This window comes from Mercenaria mercenaria, chromosome 12 (assembly GCF_021730395.1).
Source record: "Mercenaria mercenaria strain notata chromosome 12, MADL_Memer_1, whole genome shotgun sequence".
Taxonomy (NCBI): Eukaryota; Metazoa; Mollusca; class Bivalvia; order Venerida; family Veneridae; genus Mercenaria; species Mercenaria mercenaria.
Window position 1 is genome coordinate 81,327,897 of NC_069372.1, and position 20,968 is coordinate 81,348,864.

General features: G+C 37.4%; 1 long non-coding RNA gene across 1 annotated transcript; it reads left to right on the forward strand.

Annotated features, from left to right (window-relative positions):
• Positions 1 to 417: 417 nt before the first annotated feature.
• On the forward strand, positions 418 to 19,932 carry LOC123558727 (uncharacterized). The gene is made up of 8 exons (XR_008366586.1): positions 418 to 585; positions 6,542 to 6,647; positions 10,253 to 10,358; positions 10,635 to 10,760; positions 12,744 to 12,841; positions 16,451 to 16,561; positions 16,971 to 17,110; positions 19,664 to 19,932. It is a non-coding gene; the product is annotated as an uncharacterized LOC123558727 (long non-coding RNA).
• Positions 19,933 to 20,968: the final 1,036 nt, after the last annotated feature.

Here is a 20,968-nt window from a genome sequence, read left to right on the forward strand (position 1 = left end):
GTTCCAGGGTTTGACACAAGATACTGGTAAGAGAGATCGGGCGATAGTTGGCTGGGACTTTATGGGGATTAAGGTTGTTGAGAAGTTCGTCGATACCTTGTGTTGAAATTTCAATATCAGACACAGCATAGGTTTGTGTGGGCTGTGCGTTTCTTTTCCGGGGATCTCTTTACCTGTATCTGCGATATCATCGTTTTCATAGAGCACAGGAATCTGAAATTCTATCAATAAGACCGTAGAAGCTAGTCTACCTTTACAAAAATACCCCCTATCCAGTATAATTATATAAAATAATATTATGGTTAAAAGTTGTCAATCACAAGCATAATATGCCCCGATGTAAAACTTTTGGCTGGAGTATGGGGTTTTGACAGCGCACAGTAACACAGTTACTGCCCTTTAACCAAATGCGCCATTTGCACAGAAGGTCGCGATTAATTCGTCCTATGAGCAGTTAAACAATACATAACTTATATGCACATGACTTTAAAGTTATATAAGGATTTTAAATGAGGTCTATAACATTGTGCTAATTAGTGTCAGGATATACAGTACTGTACTGGTTCGGAACCAGTAGCCGGACAGGTTTTCATATTTCGGCGCCATTATTTCCGCTAAAACTACAGTGAGCGTCATTGAAAAGTTACCACTTAATATATACCTCTTTACTTTTTTTATACAATATCAACGTCACTTTTCAATGGCCTGTGCGCGGTCTATTACTCATAGACCCTGTCAGATCATGTCTCCTAACCCATTTCATGACAGTTTGGGGAGAACAGCACATACGAGGTGCAAATTATTTCACGACATGAAAGTTCTATCTATCTATTTATACTGCAACACTCCCCTCTGTATTATCTGTATTATGTACAGCTGCGCGCCTGTACAAGAAGTTAAAAGTAGATTGGATAGGAGGATAAAAGTAATACACGATGTGTATTGCAAGCATGAATACAGTTGATAGTGTTAAAAACAAGAAGGATTTACAGATAAAAGCAGTTTAAAAACAGGTCTATCATGTTAAGCATTGTGTACAAGTTTGGTCACACCCTGCTTAAACTGATCGATTCAGGGTGGGGGCTTGAACAAGTTGTACTGGAAGGGAATTCCAAAGCACTATGGTGGCTGGGAAGAAAGAGTACTTATAATAATTACAGGGAGTGAGGATCTGAGTATAGGAGTGGGGATGCATATGTCTTGTTAGACGGGATGGGGGGCTGACATAGGTGGGGAGTGGCACAGCAACCAAACCATTCACTATCTTGTAGAACATAAGGAGGTGTGAATCAGATCTCCTATCTTCAAGGGAATGCCATCTCAGCTGACATAGCATGTTTGTGACACTGCTGTAAGGGGAGTAGTCATGATTAACCCTTCGCGCTGCCCTCCGCATAATCATTTCGATCTGGTGGATGTTTTTTTGGGTGTAAGGGTTCCAAACACAGCTAGCATATTCTAGCTGTGGCCTGACTAGGGCTTTATAAGCTACTTCTCGAACTTTTGGGTTCTTGCATGGGATATTTCGCTTGATGAAGTTAAGTGTTCGGGTAGCTTTGGACGTGACTAAATTGATATGTTTATTCTAATTAAGATCTGAGGATATAGTGACCCCAAGGTACTTTGCATCAGGAACTGTTTCCAAGACTTGGCAGGGTTTTTTTTTATTCTATAGCAGAGGCCGAATATCGGCCTCGTCCCCCAGCCGAGGATTTCCCCCACAGCCAAGGATTTCCCCTACCGCAGGCGAAATTCCCCTACGTCCGAAATTCCCCACTCCAAAATCGTAAACAAAGCAATGGAGATTACTCCCAGCGATTTTCCCGACCGAATATCGGACCCGTTCACAATTGCAGACCGTCTTTCACAATTTTCAATGGGTGTGAAAACCTTTAGTCTAAATAGTAGAAAAATGTTAGAAGAGCGTTCAGTGGACCCGAGGTTCCGGTTTTGACCAGCGAAAATCGATAAAAACTCGTATCTGACCCGCACATAACATGCCGTGGGCGTCTGCTTGTCTCGCGGTAATACTCTTTGATGCGTAACGAGTTCGAAAGCTCTGCCCCTTGTCAATCAAAATCCCAGTGAACTTCATACTGTTTGTCGACACCAGCGTAAGTATGACAGTACGCGGAGTGTCGTATGTTAATTAGCTACTGACAGATGTCAATCACGCCACGCGCGACTGACACGTGGTTATCATCAGTATGTAATATAGATGATTGATAAACAATGCAGCGTCAGATTATCGTGTTTGTACCTCTTGTTAATTAGCGGTAACAGCTTATGCTGTATTGTGTAATATGTGTTGTTAATTTAAAGTAATTATTTTATGTGCTTGATTCGATTAAATAAGCCGGTCGGCGGTTACGCAAATTTATTATCTTTGCCGAGGTATTTTGCTAGAGCAAACTAAAATATAAATGTTTTAAGTAATCAGATATTATAAGTATGGAATAGTTCTGGTGAAAAGATGAAATTTTATCAAGAATTTTTAATGTTTGCTTTCGTTTTTTTAGCTCACCTGTCACAAAGTGACAAGGTGAGCTTTTGTGATCGCGCGGTGTCCGTCGTCCGTCGTCCGTCCGTGCGTCAGTGCGTCCGTGCGTCCGTAAACTTTTGCTTGTGACCACTCTAGAGGTCACATTTTTCATGGGATCTTTATGAAAGTTGGTCAGAATGTTCATCTTGATGATATCTAGGTCAAGTTCGAAACTGGGTCACGTGCGGTCAAAAACTAGGTCAGTAGGTCTAAAAATAGAAAAACCTTGTGACCTCTCTAGAGGCCATATATTTCACAAGATCTTCATGGAAATTGGTCAGAATGTTCACCTTGATGATATCTAGGTCAAGTTCGAAACTGGGTCACGTGCCTTCAAAAACTAGGTCAGTAGGTCTAAAAATAGAAAAACCTTGTGACCTCTCTAGAGGCCATATTTTTCACAAGATCTTCATGAAAATTGGTCAGAATGTTCACCTTGATGATATCTAGATCAAGTTCGAAACTGGGTCACGTGCCTTTAAAAACTAGGTCAGTAGGTCTAAAAATAGAAAAACCTTGTGACCTCTCTAGAGGCCATATATTTCACAAGATCTTCATGAAAATTGGTCAGAACGTTCACCTTGATGATATCTAGGTCAAGTTCGAAACTGGGTCACGTGCCTTCAAAAACTAGGTCAGTAGGTCTAAAAATAGAAAAACCTTGTGACCTCTCTAGAGGCCATATATTTCACAAAATCTTCATGAAAATTGGTCAGAACGTTCACCTTGATGATATCTAGGTCAAGTTCGAAACTGGGTCACGTGCCTTCAAAAACTAGGTCAGTAGGTCAAATAATAGAAAAACCTTGTGACCTCTCTAAAGGCCATATTTTTCATGGGATCTGTATGAAAGTTGGTCTGAATGTTCATCTTGATGATATCTAGGTCAAGTTCGAAACTGGGTCACGTGCAGTCAAAAACTAGGTCAGTAGGTCTAAAAATAGAAAAACCTTGTGACCTCTCTAGAGGCCATATATTTCATGAGATCTTCATGAAAATTGGTCAGAATGTTCACCTTGATGATATCTAGGTCAAGTTCGAAAGTGGGTCACATGTCTTGAAAAACTAGGTCAGTAGGTCAAATAACAGAAAAACCTTGTGACCTCTCTAGAGGCCATATTTTTCATGGGATCTGTATGAAAGTTGGTCTGAATGTTCATCTTGATGATATCTAGGTCAAGTTCGAAAGTGGGTCACGTGCCATTAAAAACTAGGTCAGTAGGTCAAATAATAGAAAAACCTTGTGACCTCTCTAAAGGCCATATTTTTCATGGGATCTGTATGAAAGTTGGTCTGAATGTTCATCTTGATGATATCTAGGTCAAGTTTGAAACAGGGTCATGTGCGGTCAAAAACTAGGTCAGTAGGTCTAAAAATAGAAAAACCTTGTGACCTCTCTAGAGGCCATACTTTTGAATGGATCTCCATAAAAATTGGTCAGAATGTTCACCTTGATGATATCTAGGTCAAGTTTGAAACTGGGTCAACTGCGGTCAAAACTAGGTCAGTAGGTCTAAAATTATTAAAATCTTTTGACCTCTCTAGAGGCCATATTTTTCAATGGATCTTCATGAAAATTGATCTGAATGTTCACCTTGATGATATCTAGGTCAGTTTTCGAAAACTGGGTCACGTGCGGTCAAAAGCTAGGCCAGTAGGTATAAAAATAGAAAAACCTTGTGACCTCTCTAGAGGCCATATTTTTCAAGAGATCTTCATGAAAATTAGTGAGAATGTTCACCTTGATGATATCTAGGTAAAGTTCAAAACAGGGTCACGTGCGGTTGAAAGCTAGGCCAGTAGGTATAAAAATAGAAAAACCTTGTGACCTCTCTAGAGGCCATATTTTTCATGAGATTTTCATGAAAATTAGTGAGAATGTTCACCTTGATGATATCTAGGTAAAGTTCAAAACAGGGTCACGTACCTTCGAAAACTAGATCAATAGGTCAAATAATAGAAAAACCTTGTGACCTCTCTAGAGACCATATTTTTCAATGGATCTTCATGAAAATTGGTCAGAATTTTTATCTTGATAATATCTAGGTAAAGTTCAAAACTGGGTCACATGAGCTCAAAAACTAGGTTACTATGTCAAATAATAGAAAAAACGACGTCATACTCAAAACTGGGTCATGTGGGAAGAGGTGAGCGATTCAGGACCATCATGGTCCTCTTGTTCATATTTGTCACACGTTTTCGCGATCGTGATTTTCGGACTTTTTTTATCCTTTCTTACAAGATTTTCTAGTACAATTGAAATAAAAAGCCAACAAAAGTATGCATTTAATAATAATATGATGACTCTTGCAAAAACAACTCTTATTTTAAAGCATTTTTTGTGAATAATGCATGTGATCTTTAAATATTCAATGATTTGAGCATTTCAATTCTGCCCACCCACCTTGTTACAATGATAAGTGAACATTAGTGCAAGTCCATCTATTGCTAAGTGACAGTGTGTATAGTTGCTAAAAGTTGCAAGAATATGTAATAAAAACATAGTTTAAAGTGTTTATTATGCATAATTGTAAATTCCCCCCTGAGTGAAAAAATCCCCTAAAACTGCTTGTCGCGCGCTATTTTCTTCCCCCAATGACAGGCTGGGGCCTCTTCCCCCAGTCGTAAAAAAAACCCCTGCTTGGCCATGGAGTGTGTACTTTGATTTGAAAGGGTTTTTTGACCTTGTTATGTTCATAACAGTGCATTTTGAGGGGTTGAACTCCATGTCCCACTTATACTTTCCCATAGCTGTAACCTATTTTTAAATCTTGCTGAAGGATGTTTTCTTGGGCAGAACTATTTACAGTTAAATAGACGGCAGTGTCATCGGCGAATAAACGAACCTGTGAAATCAGATTTTCAGGCAGGTCATTAATGTAGAGTAAGAATAGAATAGGGCGCCTAGGACGGAGCCCTGTGGGACTCCGGACGTTACTGGAACTTCTTCTGATGTTTGACCATTCACAAGGACAGACTGGCGCCTGCCAATCAAGAAAGACTTGACCCATTGCAACGTGGTGCCCTGAACACCATGTTGATGAAGTTTGTACAGAAGTTTCAGATGGTTAACCTTATCAAATGCTTTAGAGAAGTCCAGAAGGATCAAGTCCGTCTGGTGGCCTTGAATTAAGTTTCGGGATAGATCTTCTACAAGTTCGAGTAACTGCGTTTCGCATGACCTTTTCTCTCTGATCCCATGCTGTAGGTCATAGAGGACATTGTTAACCTGAAGTGCTTGGTAATATTATGGGGCTATGATGTGTTCCAGTAACTTACAGAGGATACAAGTTAGGGAAATAGGCCGGTAATTTGCAGGATTGCTTTTGTCGCCCTTCTTAAATAAAGGAGTGACATTGGCCTTGGTCCAGTCAGCTGGGATAGTGCCCGTGTCAAGGGACCTTTGAAAGAGCTTAGTGACTAGTGGTGAGATTTGTTCACTAAGATTTTTAAGAAGGATTGGCTTTAGACCATCGGGACCACATGCTTTATCTATTTTTAGGGACGAAAGGAGTTTCTGAACACCATTTATGCCTATAGTGACCTTTGGCATTTGGGGATATTTTGGTTGGTAATCAGTTGGTATGGAGAGTAGAGACTGCAGAGTTGGCCCAATTTGAGAGGTGTTAACCATGCCAATGGCCTGATGGCATTGATCGTGCCTTAAATGTGGCATTCTTAGCAAGGATATTCTGTTTTTCTTAACATATTCCTTTTAGTCTGTCGGCTAACTTTCAAGTGCGATGAATGATTTGTGATAGAATTTTCGTACATGTCGACATTGCTGGAAAAAGTCATTTTGCACATGCAGCCTGTGCCTCAAATGGAGTTAATCGAAATTGACAAATCTTTACACCAGAAACGTCTCAGTTGCTTCAAAAATGTAGTTGTGTTATGCTTCTAACGCAGTCCAATGCGATTTTTAAAATATAAGAGCCATTAGGATGGTAACTTTTCAGTGACGCTGATTATATTTGACAAAAATGAAGCCCAAACAAGCTCCTTCTGCATCCAGTGTTGTAATCAGCATCACGCTGTGACATAAAATATATGTTCCACGGGGCCTCAAATGGGGTACCCAAAAAGAAGTTATTTTCCCCATGAGGTAAACCAGTAGCCACACAAATATTTTGACAATGTTCTGCTGTTATTTTGATATCTAGTCCAACTAATTTGACCCGATCCTAGGAAATATTGAGATATTTTTTTCATATGGGCAATATCCCCACTCGCGTCAAACACTCGAAAGACCAAAATAGTTGAAGCAACTTCAAATGAAATTTTCATCGCTGCTGACACTTTACATGCTATAGGTTTAAATGCCGATTATTTCACGAATTGGCCATAAATTAAAATAAAACTTACATGTTTCAAAAGGGGATTCAGTTCCTCATTAATCTATATACAAAATATCAAATAATATTCAAAATTACGAATTTTCTGGTGATTTAAACTTTTGTATGTACTGTACACGATCAACGTTAACCGTGTGTTTACACGCAAAATTTTATAAAACCAATAACTTTACATGACTGTGTACTGTGATCTAACTTCCATTATTTTGGTCCTTCAAAGTTTTGACTTCAGATTGCCCATCACAAATATAAAACAATCTGAACATCGAATTATTTTGACTGTTTGATGTCGAAATAAGTAATTAAACTATTAAATAAACTAAATTACACATTTCTTTATCCTTAATCTCTTCAAAAATGCACATGAAAGATAACCCCTACTTTCAATAGCAGCTACGAAAGCAACAAGAGGCTAACTACAGAAAACTTAAATTTCGTTTAATTCGAATTCTAGATAATTCATACAGATATAGAATAAAATTAGTGCAATATTCTACAGCTTTGTATTTTATGTAACTATTACCATGAAGTTAAAAGTAGCGCATTTTATCAGAAGACAATTAATATGTAGTTTAATTATTTCTTCCCCACTTGATACATTGACAAGTGTAAACTACTGCGCATGTGCTATCTTCATGCCCTGTTAAGATGTAAAGTTGTTTTGTAAACACAGGTGAGGTATCATCATAAAACCTAACATTATACAGCCTTGTAAAACAGTGGTTAGTTGTAGACATGAAGAATAAACATCCAAATGATCCAGATGAAACACCTGTGTGAATTTAAACGCCAAAATAAAGTGGTTACTGCATGTGTCTGAAAACTGGTCCTGTGCAGATACTGATGTCAAACCAGTACAGATGTTGTGTACCAGTAAGCTGTACGTGCTCTTTTAATTGAACAGTAAAGAAGGCACAGAGTGTTACAGACACAAGGGCTAAGTTCTGGCTAATATAACTTAACTGGCGCTGTTTTTATTTTCTGATGGTCGCGTCCAGATTTTAAATTTTCAATCCTTTAAGTATATGTAGTTATTTAATAAAATTGTCTTGGGGGCCAATATGACTGCCCTAAGACAAGTAAGAGGGCTAATATCAAACCACTTATTTATTAAACATATAATACTAGTATGAGCTGCGTCATGAGAAAACCAGCTTAGTGCATTTGCGGATGCGCAGGCTGGTCAGGATCCATGCTGTTTGCTTTCAAAGCCTGTTGCACTAAGAAAAAGCGTTAGCAAACAGCATGGATCCTGACCAGACTGCGTGGCTGGGCAGGCTGGTCTGGATCCATGCCATTTGCAAATGCACTATGTTGGTTTTCTCATGGTGCGGCTCATTTAAAGAGAATTCCTATAGTTTTTTTCCTTTCATAGAATTTTTTTTAATTCACATATATGATAGGAAAATCTGTGCTGAAAACAATGAACAAATAAAAACAATAGGTCACCAGGCTTGTTTTTGTATAATATTGTGTTGAACACACCGACTGTTGCTGAAACTGCCAGCGATTTTTCAACATTTTCATAATTTTCTGCTTTTTAGCTCGACTATTCGAAGAATAAGTAGAGCTATCCTACTCACCATGGCGTTGGCGTCGACGTCGGCGTCTGCGTCACACCCTGGTTAAGTTTTTTGTACCAGTCCACTTTTTGACAAAGTCTTTTGAGATAAAGCTTTGAAACTTTCAACACTTGTTTACCATTACCATGTTCAGTTATAGGCAAGAGTACGTAACTCCATTAAGGATTTTGGCTGAATTATGGCCCCTTTTGACTTAGGAATCTTGGTTAAGTTTTTCATACCAGTCCACATTTTGACAAAGTCTTTTGAGATAAAGCTTTGAAACTTTCAACACTTTTTAACCATTACCATGTTCACTTATAGGCAAGTGTACGTAACTCTATCAAGGATTTTGGCTGAATTATGGCCCTTTTTGATTTAGAAATCTTGGTTAAGTTTTTCGTACCAGTTTATATTTTGTGTAAAGTGTTTGACATATGGCTTTGAAACTTTTATATCTTGTTCATTATAATAGTCTCTATCAGTAGACAAGAGTACATAACTCTGCCATCTATTTTGGCTGAATTATGGCCCTTTCTGGATTTGGAAATTGGTTCTGTTTTCGTACATGTCCACGTTTTGTCAAAATTATTTGACATATGGCTTTTAAACTTTAAACAATTGTTTATCATCAGTCATGATTTCCATCTGTAGGCAAGAGAACATAACTCTGACAACTATTTTGGCTGAATTATGGCCCTTTTTGAACTTTGAAATTTGTTCAGGTTTTCTTACAAGTCAGCATTTTGTCAAAACTATTTGAACTGTGGCTTTGAAACTTTTAACACTAGCTTATCAACATGATTTCCATCTGTAGGCGAGAGTACATAACTCTGTCAACTATTTTGATTGAATTATGGTCCTTTTTGGACTTGGAAATTTGTTAAATTTTTCATACAAGTCCATATTTTGCCTAACATATAACATAACATATTTGCCCCATGGTCACATATTGCCATTTAGTGCAAGACTAATCAAAATTCACAAGTACAGGAACATTTTTGTGTTTAATCCATCTTTTCTTTTTTCTGAAAATCTGTGATAATATTTTGACCCCATTCTTCAATCAATTTTTCAAATAGTCGAGCGCGCTGTCATCCGACAGCTCTTGTTATAAATACCAACCAAAATATACATCAGGACAGCACAATACGTTTTTTTTCTTTTTACAGATTTTATTATATACTTATTTAATATTATAGTCATATTTGTAATACTCTATCCTTACAATAATGGGTACAAATGAAAAAAAAAAAAGTTTCATATTTACATTTGTGAACTTTTTTCAATGAAAAATACCCATAGTGAAGAATATTTCTTTTTATTTTGAAAAAACTCTTTCATAGAATTTTTTCCTGTTTTTCTCGTGTATAGATAATTGCATTGTGAGCATAAAAATGGCTAAAAATGTATGGGTCACCAGGCTAAATTTTATGTTAAGGCCGCTAGAATACAACACCTGTTCGGACGGAAATGGCGCGAACATGGCCAAATTGATTACATGTATGTCTGCTAGATGTTAAAAAAAAAGTTTTAAAAATTCTTAATTCTTTCTATAATTGAATACTAAATAATCTGAAAGGTGAATCTGTCTTATCAGTACTAAGTTGATTATCTTACATTATATGAACAACACTGTCTTTGTACTAAAATGCGATGTGAAAACACAACCACAGAAATAGCAAGATACCTGTCAGGCATGATTGTATTGTATTAATATGCTTCATATTTATTAACTAACATTTATGTACCTTATTAGAATTATATAGTGAAACATTTCTTTTGTATGGTAGATCATGCTGCAGTGAGAAACCAAGAAATTCCTATTGTTGTGTACATACTTAGGTGCCATGGAGTGTCATGGAAAAAGGATATGGAAAATACAGGGATGAGGATGTGGTATGTACTTGTTGATAAAATTGCTGGAATCAACATTATTTAGTTGTTTTACTTTGTACACTATCATAGTAGCTTTGAGTTGTGAAAATCATTTACAGTATTTATTTAAATAGAAGGCATATTTTAGTTAAGCCATTTTCCAGTGTGAGGTCTAAACCTAGAGATTATAGAAAATGATTGAAGGGAGGTAACTCAATTTCAAATTTTCTTACAAAATTTCATTATGTTATTTTGTGTACCTGTTCTGATTATTTTGAAAAATGTGTCTTTTTATAGTGAAGTTGCAGGAAAGCAAGCTGGAATACCCAGAATTCCAGGAGAATAGGGGCTGTACATCTGTGAAGGGTATTGTTATGAGATGTAGGGAGTTGCTCAACAGATTGAATTGTTAATCATGTTAATGTAAGAGAGTAAGTACTAAAAAATGCTGATCTAAACTCAAAATAATTTCACATCAGTGTTCCTTAGGTGATCTACCAAATTGAATCCTTGAAAATAATGGCAGATGGGCCAGGCTAGTTTTCTCTCTATGGCTAATTGGAAAACTCAGAAAATACCACAGGCTCGATTTCAAAATAATTTCTTCATTCCTTCAGAACATTCTGTTTTATTTAAAAATGATAGGGCAAGTCTTCCTTTTTTCTGAAAAAAAATCTTTTCTTCTGAAACTGCTGGTCTGATTGTACAATAATTTCACACACATGTTTTTATGCCCCCAAAGGTGGGCATATCAAAATCGCACTGTCCGTCCATGTGTGTGTCTGTGCATCTGTGTAAATTCTTGTATGGGTTGGCATAAATGTTCACCATAATGACACAACATGTCATGCGCTAGACTCAGAGCCCTAGCTCCAAGGTCAAGGTCTAACTTAGAGGTCAAAGGTTAACAGGGTCTGTTTTGTGTCTGGTCCATAACTCTGCCATCCATGAAGGGATTTTGAAATAACTTGGCATAAATTTTTACCTTTTTACCATAATGAGATGATGTGTCATGTGCAAGACCCAGACTCCAAGGTCAAGTTTATACTTAGAAGTCAAAGGTTAACAGGATCTGTTTTGTGTCCAGTCCATAAATCTGCTACTTAAGAAGGGATTTTGAAATTACTTGGCATAAATGTTCCCCATAATGAGATGACATGTCATGTGCAAGATCCCGACCCCAAGCTCTAAGGTCAAGATCACACTTAGAGATTAAATGTTAACATGGTTTGTTTCTTGTCTGATCCATATTTTTGCCATTGATTAAGGGATTTTAAAATTACTTGGCATAAATGTTCCCTTTATTAAGATGACATGTCATGCGCAAGACCTAGACCTCTAGCTCCAAGGTCAAGGTCACATTTAGAAGTCAAAAGTGTTTCTTGTCTGGTCAATAACTCTGCCATTTATCAAGGGATTTGAAAATAATTTGACACAAATGTTAACCATTTTGAGAAGGCATGTCACGCTTATGACTGGGTCTATTGGGTCAAGGTCAAGGTTACGAAATGATGTGTGTGTTGTTGTTTTTTTGCACAGAAAACTGTAGCATTCTTGGGCATGCTTCGAAGGCATTTGCGACCAATATTAACAGCTCTTGTAATGTGACTATTTACAAAATTTCTTCAAGCTCTCACCCACATAATCCCCATCCAATCCCAGCACTCGGCATCAAAGGAGAGCTTTTAGGATCATTGAATGACTTGATCGTCCGTCTGTCCTTCTGTTATCAATAATTTCTTTAAAAAACATCTCCTAAGACATCGAGCCAATTTCAGCCAAACTTCTAAGGAATGTTCCTTTGATGTTCCCATTTCAGATTCCTTCAAATCTAGGTTAGTCTTGAAGAATTTATTTTTGTTGCCATTGCAATCAAAAGGGAAGTCTAAAAATCTCTTTCTCAAAAACTGCAGGCTTAATTATTATGAAATATTACCTCAGAAATGTTCATTAGGGGTGCTAGAGGTGGGGTGTGAGCGCTGGAGCTTATAATAGAAATATCATTAAATGACTTCTTTTCATGGCTTGATGGTTCTTCACTAAAACTTGTTCTGTAGCATCTTTATAAGTTCCTCTTCCAAGTTTGTTAAATAATGGCCTTTTAGGATTGCTAGATCTAAAAATAGAAAAGTGTGTTTTAAATGACTTTTTCCTCTGAACTGCTAAGTGGGTCTTCATGAAGCTTAGTCTGTAGCATCATTGTAAGGTCCTCTCCGAAATTTATCCAAATGGTGGCACCTTTAAGGGGCCACTAGTTTATGCTAAATATAGTTGTTACCGTTTATGCTTTAATGTTTTATACATATATTCAAGGTCAAAGTCAGTCTACCTACCCACATTATTCTCATGCATCTAGAACTTCCCTGACTTTACTAAACTCTGTGAAAGATGTCTCTTCTTTTATAGTTAAATGTATGCAGTGCAACTGTACTGGTAATGAGATGCAGGTCTTTGTCCTACATGATGAGGGAAACATAGTGTATGGCAGTTTTGGAAAACATGTAGTAAGTTAATAGATCATTAAATTTCATATGTAGAATCATTTTCCAATCCAGCTTAGTAAGAGAAAAATAAACTTTTTGAAAAAAAAAAATCAAAATTTTATATAAAACAAACTTTAAAATTGAAGAGAGGTAACTCGGTTTTAAAAAAAGAAGTCTGCTTCTGCATAAATATTATCTTGGTTAAGCTTAAAGTTGATAATAAGGTACAGTTACCTGCCCTTCGTTACCCAACTAAAGGAAGTGTATCCGAGGGAAAAGAGGTCTCACATTTCATGATGGATTTGATTGTAAATAGATATCCTGAGCTTCTGAAAGTAGCCAAATTTTATAGATCTGATGTAAGTGAAGAGAAAGGGGTAAAACATTGCTGTAAAATCATGTTTTTTTTTTGCAAATGACTGTCTGCGGATTTGTACAAAAAGTAGGCTGAACCGCTTCATTTTGTAAAAATGCAATACACTACCGTACTTTGGGATATTTTCGTCTCGGCAAATTTTCGCCATTTTAACCCAAAAGGTAGTACAGTGAAACACCGCTCGCTCGAGCATCGATGACTCGAGCACCCGGGCTCGCTCGAGCAATTCATGTGGTCCCGGCCGAATTCCTTCTATTTTCTATGTGAAATTACCATGGCTGGGTCGAGCATCGATAACTCGATCGCTCGAGCATGACAGCTGGTCCCTGTGTATTAATTTACTCTTTGTTGCTTATGGCAAACTCGAGCAGAGGTGTCAAATTTTTTCACACCTTCGGCGGTCAGAATGTATCGGTTAATTTAAAATTTTCGTTCGTCGTGAGAATTGCGTGGTCTATTCCCCGACTATCTTAAATGTTTGTTTGTCGGTATATTTGACCTGATAATGAGATTAATTATTAATTAAAGGTGGAAGAAAAATTTTATTGATCAAAATTGTTATTAATTATTACTTTTTTCTGTGGGATCGAGAAGATAAATATGAGGTCGTAATATTTTAATCAACAGTTGTTTGCATGCAAATAAAGGAAATAAGATAGCCTTTTCATAAAATTGAGATGATAATTATGAGATCTTAATTTGGAGAAGAAGATTGCGAATTCGATTACAGTATTTCAAATAAAAAAAAAATAAATAAAAAAATAGCTGTTTCTTCACATGTGCCATTTACGATCTATCATAAATAACGTTTGTAATACGTTTTTTGAAAATGTCACGAGTGTGTTATTATTACGCATCATCGTTTTGTCTGCAAATGGTATCGATGACAACTGGTAAATCAAACTTCTATTTTCTTCGTTTGGTCAATTTTTGGGTCGCTCGAAACCATGGATAACTCGAGCATTTTGCTCATCCCCTTGCGACCTCGAGCGAGCGGTGTTTCACTGTAGTTTTATATTAGCCTTTCTATTTTTCGCCGTCTTACGTTGATGGCAAATATTTGCCCGAAAATTTCATCAAAATCCAACAACATTACCGGCATTTTTGAAGAGTATCCAATGGAGGTTACTTTTTTGCGATTATCCAACAGCACAAACTGAGTACGTGTGACTTTATTATATCTGGTATATACATACTGAAATTTATTGCATATGGCATTATAATAAAAAAGCAATAAAATTCATTAAAATGTTCATGAATGTTTAGAATTTGTTTTTGCCGTACCATCTCTGAATTTCAAAAAAACAAACAAGCACCAAACGAGTTGCTTATCAAACGATTTGTTTATTTAAAAAGTCATTTCGATTTTCATATCCCAAAGTGGCTGCGATTCCACATTACACAACTCGCGTAAATTACAGTCCTCACTGCTTTTTCTATTGGTAGAAGAACTTCTTTTTCTTTCGTTTAAAAATATTTGAGAATAGACATGTTTGTTTTTGCACTGTGACAACCATTGTACTATACAGTAAGTGCATCGAAATTCTAACTGCCGATTATCAACTGCACGTATTCAATAGATTTAAAGAAAATTGGTCAAGGTGAGAAAATCTCGGGTTTTGTAACAATACAGGTAAAACAAAAGCAATTATCCTTTCACACACGATGTCAGTTATTTGCAATCGATAGTCAATGTAGATAAGCAGATTTGTAGTGTTAACGTTTATATTGTGTATATTTTGGACATAAGTATATTTTTTTAGCGTTATATTTTCACCATTTCATATTGGTGGCGAAATGGGCGAAAAATTAACCATGACGAAAATATCCCAAAGTACGGTATTCATTCTGACAGATGTGAGGAGAAAAGTAGCAGGTCAACAGGTCACTTAAAAGTGATTTTTGTGTTTCTCTCGGATAGATTTCTTAAGAGAAAGTATTTGCATTTGTCTTCAGAACATTGTCAAAGCTTTGCATTGATATATTTGTATGTAACCCTATGGGAAATTAATTGTACTTTTGGGCCTGATATGAATGCTGAAAATGAACCGGTGTCCATGTTGGAAATTCTGTACAAGCTTTATTTCTGCTTGGAATGAGCTGAAACTTCATAGACAGGTTGTAGATATATTCTAAACATATACAATTGATTATTTAATCACTTTGGCTAAAATGTTTCAGTTTTATGAGGTTTGAAGTTGAATATATGCCCTCGGCCGAGGGGGAAAATTAAAAAAAAGTTACTTTCACTTTTTGAAATGTTCTAAATATAGAAAGATGTTGTGTAGCAGCCTCATTTTGAAATCCAGACCTGAAATGGAGGGCTTTTTTCAAAAATATGCTGAAAAATTCTGTGGCGAGCCAGGATTCCAGTTGCCGTCTATGGCCTGGTGCCACCAAACAGGGCCATTATAAATATGGAATTATCAATGTAAAATTACCTGGCCAGGATAGGTGGACTACTGTAACTGTACACAGGTTCAGTTATATGGTGTCCGACAGGATCTTGGTTTTACCCGAGGGGGACGTCTCACACCTGTGCCACCAACCTCTGTGCATTTACCGAGACCATCTATCCCTTGAGCCTCACCAACTGTATGCGACAGAGATGCAAACACACCGGACATTGTGTAGGGCACAGGCCATACAAGGACTGTATTCTTTAATGGTAAGCGTACTAGTTGAATGTGTCCGAGCCATGTTTGAAATTAAAATTGTCATGAAACCAACACTGATCCCTGTAGAATCTGGCCTTTCAAGGTGCCGTATGTACCCTGGCTGCAGATCCTCTAACACAAGTGCTGTGCACTCACATGACCTTTTATGTACTCAGATGACCTATATGTTCTTAGTAATGTACAATATTATAGCTATATATCCTCATTGTTTTACGTAAAGACAGAGTCGGCACATCTCCTGATCAGCTTGTCCGATAAGTCAGCTAATTTAGCTTACTCGGTGAATTTTTCCTTGATCGGGATTTGACAAGAACAATAGAAAAAGTACAGTTTATAGAATAACTTTCTCACTGGACAACAGCTGAATTATATTTACATTTTCAGATTTCAGATTGATTGAATGAATATATATATCTTGACATGTTGTTATAGGATATCAAAAAAAGCTTCATTTCATAGAGAAAAAGTCAACACAGTATGCAGTTTCAAACATTTATTTATTTATTTATTTATCTGTTTATTTGTTTGTTTATTATATTATTCAATGGTATATATCACTATTGGTTCATTTTGCAGGTACAGTCTTTGCCTCACCCACCTCACATAGAGTAATAGTGGTCAATATTGTCTCCCCTGGATGTAGATGGCCTTGGATCTAGCTGACCTTTGCTGTAGTCCGATGTAGTGGTATGTGTCTTTTTATACTCTGAATGTTCTTTCAGATTTCTTCCTTGATTTAGTAATTTCCTGCGGACTGTTTCAGGTTTTTGCTGGTACACCTTCATGTGCTTTTCACTACTGTCCATTTGTTTCAGATAAGACCTAGTCTTTTCTGAGAGTTTTACCCAGAGTGCTCACATTTCTGTATAGCAGAAGTCCCAATACCATTATTCAGTCTGTGCACAGTGGATGCAAGCTGGCCACCAACATTCCTTCCATAGTTAACATTCTTCGGCAATGAGATACTGATTGATCGGTTCACTGCCTCACATTTCTGTGTACTGGTGAACAGACGCATGGTTTCAATAGCAGAGACACTCAGTTTCATTTTGTTAATTGCTTGTAGTATAACTCTGTCATTATTGTCCATATTCAGGTTGGTTATCTGGTAGTGATGCAGTAACTTGGACCTCTGCCACCAGGAGTTTGAGTCGGAACCAGAGCATATGTAGGAATGACGGGCACACTTAGAGCAGTCTCCATCATAACAAGCCACAGTCGCATCCAGGACACTTGGTAAGACCTTCTTGATAGCATTGATGTCCCCGGCCTTTTCCTTCCATAGTTCTTTTAGAGTCAGACTACAACGGGCTTTAATGTCTGCACTGAAGGCTGTTTGGTAATCTTGCTTCTGTCTGCGGGTTGGGCCAGGAAACATCTCTGTACTGAAATTTGCTCTGTAGCACTGACGGAATTGAGCTTGTCCGACATGTGTTGGATCAGCCAGTCTTTCTACCTTCCACATTGGGTTTAGTGCCTTAAGTGCTGCATCCACGCCCTCAGCTGATCTGGAATCACCGTCTGTTGTAACGCATTTGATCAAAGTCCCTTGTAGTGCTAACTGGATGCCGATAGATTTCCCCATTTCATACTCTGACAGAGGGGCATGTGTCTCATAGTTTGCTGTGCAGTCTGCATGCCTTCCAGGACAAGTCACATTCATTCCTTTACCTTTCAGCCAAGCACCTGTCCAGCACAGTTTATTTTGAACACAGGCTGCTATAATAAACTGTTGGGAGGTCATAGTCTCACATGCTAAAATGATAGCCTGAGAGGCATTTTGTCCGGGCTTCCTGTGGCTGGCAGTGATCGGTGAGTTGTACCGTCCGTCCATGGCTATATTTATAATGTTCTCATCGTTGCCACGTTTCCTGTTTACTTCTTTTAGCATCTGCACCTTCTCACTCCAGGGTTCAAGCTAGCCAAGAAAAATTGGGAGAAGTGACTTCTCCCTCCAGTGAAAATAGGGAGAAGTTTTCTCAGAACAGGGAGAAGTGAGGCTGCGGTCAAAACTGTCATTAATTACACCGTATACTGGTATTACAGTTTTGATGGTACAACACAAAGGAATTACATCTCAAAACAACACATATTTTACTTTTAAGTACAAAGTGCCAAGCATCAAATACAAACACACACAGTGAGCATGTTTTTATGCAGTAGTTTGAAACATTTATAAATAATACTGAATCACCAATAGTATTAAAACAGGCATGTGTGGTGTGATTTGTTGTTTTGGCTAATGTGTGTCATGACCCCTTGCATATGCCTTATCAAATTTTGCCAGTCTACACATAGCACAGTGTGATTTGATAGGCTCATCAAAACTAACAATTGAAAATTAATTTTAAGATTCTCATCCCTGCATACCCCTGTCTTAAACTCCTGCTGGTCAAAATCCGGACATCCAAAATGCTAGCTATGTCTGGATACTGATACACTTTCATAACATTGCCCAGTCCTCCAGTTTAAAAAATATATTTGACAAATTTTGATGAAAAGATGATTTAACAGCATTGGAAAGTATCTGATATTAAAGTCTGCAATGACAATAACTTTTATTGAAGAAAAATGTTCATGTTTATTGGCAGTTTGTCACCGTGAGCAGATGTTCTGACAGCCTACTTTCCTTTTCAAAAACTTTTACAAAAAGATAAAAGCCAATGTGTTCTTATCTAAAATTGATTGTGACTTATTTTTATTGATTGAAATTAAATATCTGTTGTCTGAATTTCAATTTAAATTGTGTATAACACGGATATTTACGTCTCACAGCCGCATACATTACGAACAACTCTGGTTATTATTCAGAGCTTTTCTTTAGGCCCTATCGGTCATTTTGCAATGGGCTGTCATCCTATAATCAGCTACTGACTCTTGCGCCGAGTTATGTTTTTGTTGTTGTTTTTTTTTTTACCCTACTTTTGACAGTTTGTGTGTGTTTTTAGTTGTTTGTTTTCACACGTGATGCACACATTTTTCACCCATGATGCACAAAATCAATTAAAGGCAATTTTGTTTCACCGCGTTTGATTTGTGTTTCCAAAGTTTTCGACCAATAAAAATCATCCTAACGATATTCGGTGATAGGCGGAGCATTCTTTGTTGACATTTGAAGTTCACAACCCGTAACGGCGACTAACGGGATAAGACTAATAAGTGTACGCTAATTGATTATGTAATGTTTTCACAAGCTGATTAGATACTGATAGATGTGATATATACATGTATAATAACAGCCTCGGGCGCCAGTTGTTAGGGCGACTTGTTTTTCGCTTTACTGTACAAACAGAGCGAAGTCATCAGAAAAAAAGCGTCCACTTCGCTCACGTCGCCTAAAAGCGTGGACCCTGCACTCATGTCGTTATTGTTCAGGTTTGTCACAGCTGTGGCAACTTTGTTAGAAGACTTTTGCATACTGCGACTGGATGGTGGTGGTATGTCCATACATGCTGCCAGATACTGGAACCTTGTATTACCAATTGGAGTGTCCTGCAGACCAGTGGCCAGTCCTATATTTGGAGCTGCTGGGTTAGGTCCAGGCTTGGGAGAGATGACTTCCTTGTACATTTTCTGCTCAGGTGCAACATAATTACAGTTCGAGCATTTTAGTGTCACCTTCCAGCACATACCCCATTTCTTCTCTCGAGCAACTTCGAAGTCTGGCTGTTGGCATTCCGAGGAGTTCATATGGCCTTGAATAGCTGTGTTGAATGCCTGTGTCATCTTTTCATTGTCTACTAGTCTCATGCCTTCACATGGTTTTGAATTCTTTCCCTCTGATTTCAGGACAGTGTCGGTGTTTGGTTTCGGTCGTGGCAGCCGTGGAGCTCTGGAGAATCCCTCACAGTCAGGGGTGGTTAGTGTTGAGCCGTCTATAGACATCTTGGTCACCAGGGAGAACTCGTCAGTGTTCATCCGTGAAGCAGAAGGCTGTACTTCAGGTTCACTGTCATCGGAAGAGGACACAGGCAGTTTCAAGCCTTTGTTCCAGGGAGTATAACCCTTCTGGAAATGTGTTTTCTTGCGAGATTTTTCACCTTTTCTTTTCATGGTTGTTTGGATCAGTAATGAAGCAAATAGTATTAGGAATAGTGTGGCTAAAAATTACCATATTTATAGTGAAAACCTGTGTATTAGACAGAATAAGACATGTGTGGAATTTTCGGCAGGACACAGGACCCCGTATATTGAAACAGGCCTCTCTGACAAGAGGTGTGAACGAGAAACTTGTGAATTCAATTGGGAGAAATGACATGCTTTAAGGAGCTGTATATTGTACAGTGTTTGACATGTACCCTAAAGTTGCCTGTCACTTAATGGGCATACAAGTGTTCTTTAAAATGACACAATATATTGCATATCGAGGGTTCAACGCAATAGGGGCGTATCTACATATTTTACCAAAAATCACTTTTTTTGATTTTTCACTTTATTTTGACCTAATTTATATACTGTGAAAATTTAAACCAGATGTTTCAGTTATTTATGTCATTATTTTGATATTGCAATAAGGGCGTATCTCAGATTGCCTTGATTTTTATGCGCAATATGGAAGTAAGTTGACTTACTGCCTTATTGCATACAAAAAAGTATCCAGTAGTCTTAATATCTATCCTGCAATACAGGCTTGTGTAATCAGATAATTTCTGTGATGTCATAATGATGACATCATAAGGTATCAAGGGCATTATCCTGATGCATGACCCTTAAAGTAAATGTGGTATTGTCACATTTTATGACATTGAAGTCAAGAAAAGCTTTTTTATGCTTATGAGAGTCAGTACTTACAAATGGTAGATTCATCCTGTGTGCATGGATATGTTAATATCAAATTTAGCTACAGTTAAATGATAGACCCCCATTCATCTTACTGCTACTTAATACACAAATAGCCCAATACTTTCAAAGTATCATGATTAAAGTAAGTCTATATTCTGTATTCTTAAAGATATTTAAAGGTGTATCCTTGTTCTTAAAGATATTTAAAGGTGTATCATGGTAGGAAATATTTCAATTTCCTTGAATTTTGTAAAGTCGTACCATGGTCGAAGTAAGTCCATGTTCTATATCCTTGCAGGCTTTTTAAAATGT